The sequence below is a fragment of the Salminus brasiliensis genome, chromosome 18 (genome assembly GCF_030463535.1).
Source record: "Salminus brasiliensis chromosome 18, fSalBra1.hap2, whole genome shotgun sequence".
NCBI classification, from domain to species: Eukaryota; Metazoa; Chordata; class Actinopteri; order Characiformes; family Bryconidae; genus Salminus; species Salminus brasiliensis.
In genome coordinates this window covers 3,888,103-3,898,391 of record NC_132895.1, presented here as the reverse complement: position 1 = coordinate 3,898,391, position 10,289 = coordinate 3,888,103, and positions in this window count along the sequence as shown.

Here is a 10,289-nt window from a genome sequence, read left to right as displayed (position 1 = left end):
GCATCTAATAGGTATCCTAATAGACGATCTAAGCCTTGATAGGTACTCTAATAGCTATTCTGAACATCTAATAGGTATCCTAATAGACAGTTTATGCCTTAATAGATCCTCTAATAGGTATTCCAACCTCCTAATAGACATTCTAAGCTTATATTAGGTACTATACTATTGTAAGAGATACAGGTAGCTCCTAATAGGTATTAGAAGCTAATAAATATTCTAATATTGCAATATGAATTATACATTTTTAATAGGTACTCTAAGATTTTAATAAGCATTCTAATATTATGTATTGTCTTAGCTTCTACTAGGTATTGCCATTGACAATCTCAGCTTCTAATAGGTACTCCCCACTACTAATAGGTATTCTAATACTCTAAAAGTATTATTATATAGTAATAGACATTCTACGCTGCTAGGAGGTACTCTAATATTGTAGTATAGCTTATATTATATACTCTTACTATACTAATAAACATTTTTAGCTTTCAATAGGCATTCTAAGCAACTACCAGGTATGCTAATATATTTATAATAGTATTATAATTATAACTTTGAATAGATATTCTAATATTGACATAATATAGATATCTTTAGCTTCTAATAAGTTTTCTAATATAGTAACTTACCCGATATCACATGATTAGTGTGTTAGTAGGTATCCTAACGCTGTACTAGACGTTTTCACCTGTAAGCATAACAAGCGTCCCAAATCTGACGTCCCCGCAATGCGGAAATTCCCGCCCCGTGTTTTTTTAGACTACTGTCCGGCCTTTTAACCTTTATGGCCCCTCTGTGTGTATAACATTACTGCTGCGTCTTTATTGTCGCCACTATTTTGGGGAGCACACGCTCTCCTTCCTCCCTCATTAGGACCCTCTGACATCACAGGAAGGAAGCTGAGATAATGGCGTGCAGAGCTCATAAAACGCAGACTGACCCTTTAATGTCAGCCAGCGCTCGTAAAAGAAAGATGCACACATCCCCTTTAATGCTTCTGCTGTGTGAGCACCAGGCCCGGACCACAGGGTCCCAAACAGAACCAGACAGCACGCTGCACACTCCGAAGACCCCTAAACCCACCCTGATGAATGGCTTTAATACTCAGAGAAAACTGCTATGCATCGCAGAGCTCCATTTCAAAGGCCTCAGCACACTCCTTACTCTAATCAACACTCCAATAGCGTCCAATAGACATTCTAATAGACATTCTAAATGTAGAATATGTATTTTGAATAGATGTTCTAAGCATCTAATTAATATTATTAATTAAATTAGTATTTTACGCTCATAATAGATAAATGTTATATATTAAATATATTATATATATAAAAAAAATATATATAAATAGGTATTCCAAGCTTCTAATCGGTATATATATAATATTCTAATAGACATTCTAAGTTTTTAATATATATTCTAGTGCATGTTCTAAGTGTCTAATTAGTATTCTAATATTCTAATAGGTATTTTTATTAGATGTTCTAAGCATCTAATTAATATTCCAATAGACATTCTGTAATTCTAATTAGTATTCTAAGCTCATAATAGATGTACATGAGTATTCGAATTATTCAAATTTTATTCTAATTGTTCTAATATTCTAATAGACATTCTAAACTTCTAATATGCATTTTTAAAAGACGTTCTAAGCATCTAAGTAGTATTTTAACAGACATTTAAGCATCTAATTAGTATTCTAATATTCTCACAGACATTCTAAGTTTCTAATGCATATTCTAATAGATGTTCTAAGCATCTAATTAGTATTCTAATATAATTCTAAAATTCTAACTAGAATTCTAGTTTTCTAAAAGACATTCTAAGCTCTTAATTTCTATATATGAAAATGTGTATTACTAGCTTCTAATTGCAAATATAATATTCTAACAGACATTTAACATTTAGAATAGGTATTTTTAATATATATTCTAAGCATCTAATTAGTATTCTAATATACTAATAGACAATCTAAATTCTAGTAGGTATTTTTAATAGACATTTAAGCGTTTAATTAGAATTTTTTTCAAAAATTCTAATTAGTAATGATATGTTCTAAAAGACATTCTAAACTCATAATTTATATGAAAATATGTATTCCTAGCTTCTAATGGCTCTATTATTTATTCTAATAGACATTTAAAATGTAGAATAGGTATTTTTAATAGATGTTCTTAGATATTCTAAGCGTCTAATTAGTATTTTAATAGATATTTACACATTTTCCTTACTATTCTAATATTCTAATAGACATGCTTAGCTTCTAATATATATTCTAATAGATCTTCCAAGCTTCCAATTTGATATCTACTGTTCTAATAGACATGCTAGTTTCTAATAGGTTCTCCAATAGATCTTCCAATATTCAAATTAGTATTCTAACATTGTAATAGACATTTTTAGCTTCTAATAAGTCTACTAAAAGGGAATTGCGAGCTTCTAATTGATAATCTAATATCCTAATAGACATTTTAAATGTAGGATAGGTATTTTTACTAGTAATTAGCATCTAATTAGTATTCTACTATATACTCTAAGCATCTAATTTGTATTTAAACTATGTATAATAAACTATTCAGTCTCTAATTAGTATTCTAGTTCTGTAATAGGTTGTCTAAAAGGGTATTCCATGCTTCTACATTGGTTTCCTAATGATTTAACAGACATTCTAAGCTTCTAATAGTTTGCAGTAGTATCTGTGCAATGCTATGGGTGTTAGCCGAGCAGAGTACTCTGCTCTGGATAACAGAGCTTAGAGTTGTGACTATCAGCATAGTGGTCTCGGTCATTAGAACTGGGGCATAGTTAACATGCAACACAATGGTGTGAGTGTTAGCATTGTGGTCTGTATATTTAGAGCTGTGGGAGTTAGTGTGGCAGCAGTTCTAGCTGTATGGGCATTTAGCTCAGGCATTGTATGAGTATTTAGTGGAGTAGCATGCCAGCTAGTTTGGGAAAGCTTTGTAAGAGATTAAGAGATTAATTGTTACACCAAGTGTCCTCAATAATGGCCATTTAACCCCTGATACTGCAGTGGGCCTTAAAAGCGTGGGTTCTCACGCTTACCACCACACAACTTCCATAGTTCCGCAGTAGTCACTGAGTCATTTATAGGCTAATAGTCACTGTATAAGAAGATTAATCACTGGATGAATAAGGGGTTAATCCTGGACTCCCCCTGTAGTAATTCCAGCATATTTACATTCCATTACAGCTTCTTTAGAAAGGGCTTAGACACATTTTCAGCATTGAAAGAAAACTGCCAGTGGCAACACCCCGACACACACTCAGCCTGACTTGGAGTGTTGACCGTATTTCGCTGTTTTAAGTCTCTAATGGGACTCCAGAGAAGGAGGGGGTATGGTCTGAGCCTCTGGCCATGTCTAGACAGCAGCCACGCCTCCGCCTGCTGGCCCTCATATGGATGTCTGTTGGGGGGATTAGGGCCGTAAGCCTGCTTTGCCCTGGCCGTCCCAGCCCAGACCTACATTCTTAAGGCCTAGATTCGCCTGTAACCCCCACAGCCTGAGCACAGCAGCGTGGACTGAGCGGGCGAGCGACTGAGGTTGGGGGTCATAATCGCAACCGTTATGATAACTAGGGGTCTTGTACGGTGCTGTGTGTCTCACTCTACCTCTCTACCTGTCTCTGTCTCAGTGGGCCGGTAAGGGTCAGTGCAGTGAGTTTATTGGTATTGTAGCGCTGCCCTGCCAGCAGTAATCCGCACACCGCTAATGCATCTAAAGCTGATGCTGGCCAGGAAATGCAAGCAGATGCCATGACCTCGAACTGAGAGAACATCTCACACCATGTGCCCTCCAAACACACTTCGCTTATTGCAGAGAGAATGGACTTCTGATTATTATGGTTTTCAGCCCGCACTGCGAGGCATACGGTGTTCTTTCACTGCCACTATCCATAATATTCAGCATTGCATGACTACATGGTACACTGGATCCACTGTACTGATTATTTCACTGATGGACTGATAGTCTTCGATGTGTGGTGTGATATTATGAAAGATAGATCATAAGACTTAGTACTTAAAGCTGTTTTCAGTGTTTACTGGAGAGTAATCGGTATTCATAAGGCTTCATAACACCTACATAGGCCTTAATGACATAGGTAAAGGTAAAGGTGCACGTATTTTTTTCACTGTACTGCGAAATGTGTCCTCCGCATTTAACCCATCTGTGGTAGTGAACACACACACACTCACACACACACACACTTGTGAACTAGGGGCAGTGAGTACACACACACACCCAGAGCGGTGGGCAGCCAACTCCAGCGCCCAGGAAGCAGCGAGGGTAAAGGGCCTTGCTTATATATAAATATAATTAAATATATTTATGCACCCTTATTAACTCCTAGGCAGTAATATCACAATAGACATATATAAATAAACATGAATTTTAATACCTAGGAGGACCAAAATAGTCCTTTGAGCATCTTTTCTAATATTTTGTAGATATTTTACAGAATTTTTGTCCAACAGGAAAGCCCATTCCACATTTACTTAGTCCACTGAATCACTAAATGCTAATAGAGGTCCCACCTCACAGCTCTCAGGCCTTATTAAAGGATCTACTACTAACTGCTAAGTCCTGGTGCCAGATACCACAGCAGGACACCTTCAGAGGTCTTGTGGAGTCCATGCCTCGAGAGGTCAGAGCTGCTTGGAGAGCATGAGGGAGAGCCTACTCAATATTGGCCAGGTGGTGTTAATCTATTGCAGGTATTAGCTGTGGGCCTGGCCTGTGTTTTGAATACAGTGCAGCCACAACAGAGCTCCGAATGTCCAAATGTTTGTGGACACCACTTCTAATGAATGCATGAAGCTACTTCAGAAATTGCACCCATTGCTGAGACAGATATACAAAGTTGAGGATGATGAGGTCATCCAACATCCTGACCTCAGTAATGTCAGCTCTCGTCACTGAATGCAATCAAATCCTCACAGCAATGCTCCTCCACAGCAATCTAGTAGAAGGCTTTTCTTCCCTGGACAGTAGAGACAGTCACTCCAACAAAAGCAGGATCAACTCTATGTGGACAAAAGTATTGGGACACCTGCTCATTCATTTACATTTATGGTATTTAGCTGACGCTCTTATCCAGAGCGAATTACAAGGTTACTCGTATTACAGAGGAGGGCCAGTGTAGTGTTAGGAGTCTTGCCCAAGGACTCTTATTGGTGTAGCACAGCAGAGTCACCCAGACTAGGAATTGAACCCCAGTCTCCCACGTGGTGTGGTAGCTCAGTGCCAGGTAGTGGTGTTATCTGTTGCGCCACACCAACCACACCATTCATTGTTTCTTCCAAAAATCAAGGGTATTAAAAAAGGGCCCTGCAGCTCCTCTACCATACCAGACGTTCTGACATGTGGTAAATTCAGAAATCAGCGTCCTTTAATTCAGCTGTAATGACACCACTGTTCTGAAAAAGTGCTCCATTGTGAACCGCTTGACTGACAAAGCACCATGTTGCTGTGTCTTTGTGAGCAGAAGGTCGGTGGAGGTGCCGGACAGAAGGGGGAAGTGGAGCTAATTCATCAAACTGCCCCCAAAGAGCAGGGGGAAGCGTCCTCCCCCTGAGAGACAGACACCCCGGCAGCGGGGAGCCAGAGACACAGGCATTCCAGGGCTTATCTCTCACTCAGGCTACTGCACCACCAACACTGCTCTGAGTGTGTGAGTGTGTGTGTGTGTGTGTGTGTGTGTGTGTGAGGGGAGGGGGGGTAATTTAAACTGTGGAATTCTTGTTCCTCATCATTTTGCCCACATTTTGGGGTTTCTGGAGCTTTCAGCTAAATTGGAGCAGCTTGGGAAGTGTTTACTTTGCTGAAATTTTCATAAGTTTAGCATGCCAAAGCACATAAAATATGAAATCAGGATGCGGAAGAGCAAAAAGCAAGAGGAATGAGGCCCTGAAAGTTGCCAGGAAGTGGCAAGTTCTGACACTGAAGACTTCTAAACAGCCTATGGCCTATATTGTTCTGTGCTCGACTGTTTTCTAAAGGCTTTTCTTTCATTTTTGAACATCAACCTTTTTTTGAATCCCTTACACTTAAATCCTAACACCGGTTCAGTACGTTTCTCTAGACTGGAGTAACGTTTCGGGTGCGGTAGGCTTCTATTGTGTTGTACTGGGGCTAATGTGGTTGGTGTGGCGCAACAGATAACACCACTACCTGCCACTGAGCTGCCACACCATGTGGGAGACTGGGGTTCGATTCCCAGTCTGGGTGACTGTGCTGCTGCGCTACACCAATAAGAGTCCTTGGGCAAGACTCCTAACACTACACTGACCCACCTCTGTAATACGAGTTACCTTGTAAGTCGCTCTGGATGAGGGCGTCAGCTAAATGCCATAAATGTAAATGCAATGTGAGCTAATAGCATAGCATACTACTGTATAATAACTCTAACAATAATCAGCACCATCTCTAACAGACTTGATCATGTGGTTTTTACACCTGTACTTGTGTCTTGAGCGGATTCTAGTTACACGTCATTAGGCTAGGCCGGATTTCTCGGCCTCTAGGTCATAGAAAGCAAAGGACACTTCGCATACAGCCCAGAAAGGCTGGATCTGGATCTGGAGGGCGCTGACGACATACCCTTCCTGGCCCTCGGCTACCCACAATTCTTTGCGCACATGCAAATTGGAGAAAAAAAAGGAAAATAATAAATTAAAAAACGGCACTACCAAAATGACCCCTCCGCAACAATCAGTAAACATTTAAAAAGTTTACGTAATTATAATTATATATAATATATATATATAATTAATTAATTTTTTTAAGTTTCGCCCATCAATTGCAAGGGGCGGGGCATTTCCGGTGACGTCACCACTCAGACAGATTAGCCGGCTCCATTTGAGTGATAAATAGGCTAATTAGAAGGAGTTTTCCTAGGACTGCAGTCTAGGCTTTGAAACGCAGATCAGACGAGATCCGACTTTGTTTTCCCGCGAAAAACAAACAACAACGCGTACGTCATTTCCGCTTTACTTCCGGTAAACAACGGGTTCAGACTGTGAACAGTTTAGAGGAACATTGGGGGGGTTCTTGGGGTTCTTGAGGTTCTTCGGGTTCTTCTGCAACGTAGGTGGTCCTCGCATTCCCGTAACGACCGGAAAATCAGACGGACTGTTTAAACCGCAAAGGGAAGGAAGTCTGTAACACGGCTCTCAACTACCGGTAGAAGCGCGAGAGAGAGCGCGAGAGCCACAGTAATTATTAATTGTATTATTTTAATTTAATTAATAACAATAAAAATGTACAATTAATAATAATTAATCATTATAACTCGTATTAGCTGTTTTTGTCCCCCGACAGACGTACTTCCGCTCGCCTGACGGAAGTTTACATTTGTATTCAATGTGGGGTGACGTGACACATCCCCTTTCTGACGTCATCTTACAGAAGGGCCGTTTAGGACCCAAAGCAACTAATGCTAATTAATGCTGTATTTTATGAAGCGTTAACATATCTGGGGAGTATCAGCGCAAATCGCTGGAGGTTACACCGCCAAGCTCATTCCCCTCGACTGTATTAGCCATCCTGCTACTAGTTAGCCAGTCGAGCTAGTGGTCATTGTTTTATTTGGGTTTTTTTATTTTATTTTTTATGGATCCCAATTATCTGCTGTTCTTGCTCAAGGTTCACAGACAAACTCATTTGATAAAAGTATTAAAATATATACTATAAAAATATTCGAAATCCCGATCTGCACCAGGAGCTCCAGCTTCAAGTACGGCTTGGCTCGACCCGCCATCCTTTAAGATCCACGGAAGACGAGCGTCCAGACTGTTTTCTGTCCTGCACCGAAGTGGAGGAACGAACTTCCCCTGGGGGTCCGAACAGCAGAGTCCAACGCTCGCTGTCCTCAAACCCAGACTGAAGACCCTCCTCTTCTGAGAGGAGTGCTCAGGCGAAGAGAAGAGTATTATGGTCTCCTTACTGACTGGTGTTTAGTAGAGTCTAAGATTAGAGGAGCTTTGAAGTTTTAGTCTATTCAAACTAGCTGAGGTTTTTCTTGAGTAAATAGCAAAGCAATTTTGTAAGTCGCTCTGGAGAAGAGCGTCCGCTAAATGCCTTAAATATTAATGTGAATATTTCAGTTTATTTCAATCGTAAATGGGCAAATAATCGCTTGGACAGATGACGTGTCGGGGGGAGTGGATGTTGATAATTGTTGCTAATATTTGTTAGCAAGCTAACACACTCTTAAGGAACTAACAAGCTCGATAGCGGATAGCCAGCTTTACCTGTTGGTATCAGCTTTATATGTCAGCTTAGCAACAACAATATTATATCGTTGAACTTGAGCTAATATGTGATTCAGATTTAATAAATAAGGTTAAATATTGAAGCTTTATCCAGATCAAAACTTCTCAGTAATAATCAGTAAATGTATTTTGATAAATTTTAATCTGGTATATAAGTATGATAGCCGTGTGAAGATGGTCAATTAATCACATTGCTTGATTTTAATCAATGGGATGGACTGTGAACAGTTTAGAGGAACAGCAGGGGTTGTTTGGGTTCTTCAGGTTCTTCTGCAACGTGGTTCTTGCATTCCCGTAACGGCTCTATTGGAAAATGTGACAGACACTGTAATTATGAATTATATTAATTATAATTAATAGCAAAAATTAGTAATAATTAGTAATTATTTCTCAAATTAACGTTTTTTTTTTGTTCCCTGACAGAAGGAAGATTGCATTTGTATTTAAGACCCGCCTCTTCCCGCTCCTCTGAATGTCGTTCCGACCGGAATCCGACCACTATCCGATCACAATGCGTGAAATCTGAAAACGATTTTCCGATCACCTAAAATACTGTCGACGCCAGATGTAAACAGGCTCAGTTAGCTAGCTAGCACTCCCTAAAAACCTCGAAGTTTATAGATCACAGTCAGCCAAACAGTGTCAGAAACTGCATCAGCAAGTCCATTAGAGAGCGCTGAACACCTCCGAGTGGTTTGAGTCGAGTGTGAGTGACGCTAAGGAAGATCAGATTTCTATGCTAAATTAACCTTGTAGCTCTGTAAACACAGGTAAACACTGGCTAGTGGGCTTAAAGGGAAATTCTCAATTTTTTTAAAGAAATGCTTGAGAAATCAGTGTTTCAGATGTAAACAGCCTTTCAGAGTGTGTGTGGTGTGAAACGCTTCGTTAAGGAGAAATTCAGATTCAGATTCCGAATCAGATTTCTTTACAGAGGTGGTGAATGAAACCAGGCACCGCCGTGACCACAACACACATATAACCGCTTTATTTATTCTCTCTCAAAAAAAACAAAAAAAACACAGGCGAATCTGCAACCTGAGTCTACTGGGTTTTATGTGCAATGTTGGTGAAAAAAAGGTAAATAAAAAATATTGGGGAACTATTGGGGACTATTGGAGGCTAATTCCTCTCCATGCATGTATCCCTCTGCCATTTGAGGCCTAAATCTTCTCAGAACTCTTTTTGCAAGGGAGATCCAATCAGACGTCTGATTGGATCTCCCAATGAGGACTACTGGGGACTATTGGAAACTATTGGGGACTATTTCCTCTCCATGCATGTATCCTTCCGCCATTTGAGGCCTAAATCTTCTCAGAACTCTTTTTAGACGTCTGATTGGATCTCCCCTTGGGGACTATTGGGGACTATTGGAAACTATTGGGCACTATTGGAGACTATTCGGGATTATTGGAAACTATTGGGCACTATTGGAGAATATTCGGGATTATTGGGTACTATTGGGCACTATTGGAGAATATTCGGGATTATTGGGTACTGTTGGAGACTATTGGGGACTATTTCCTCTCCATGCATGTATCCCTCCACCATTTGAGGCCTAAATCTTCTCAGAACTCTTTTTGCAAGGGAGATCCAATCAGACATCTGATTGGATCTCCCATTGAGGACTATTGGAAACTATTGGGGACTACTGGGGGCTATTGGGATCATTGGGGACTATTGGGGACTATTGGGGACTATTGGAAACTATTGGGGACTACTGGGGACTACTGGGGACTATTGGGATTATTGGGGACTATTGGGGACTATTTCCTCTCCATGCATGTATCCCTCCGCCAGTTGAGGCCTAAATCTTCTGAGAACTCTTTTTAGACGTCTGATTGGATCTCCCCTTGGGGACTATTGGAAACTATTGGGGACTACTGGGGGCTATTGGGATCATTGGGGACTATTGGAAACTATTGGGGACTACTGGGGACTACTGGAGACTACTGGACACTATTGGAGACTATTGGGGACTATTTCCTCTCCA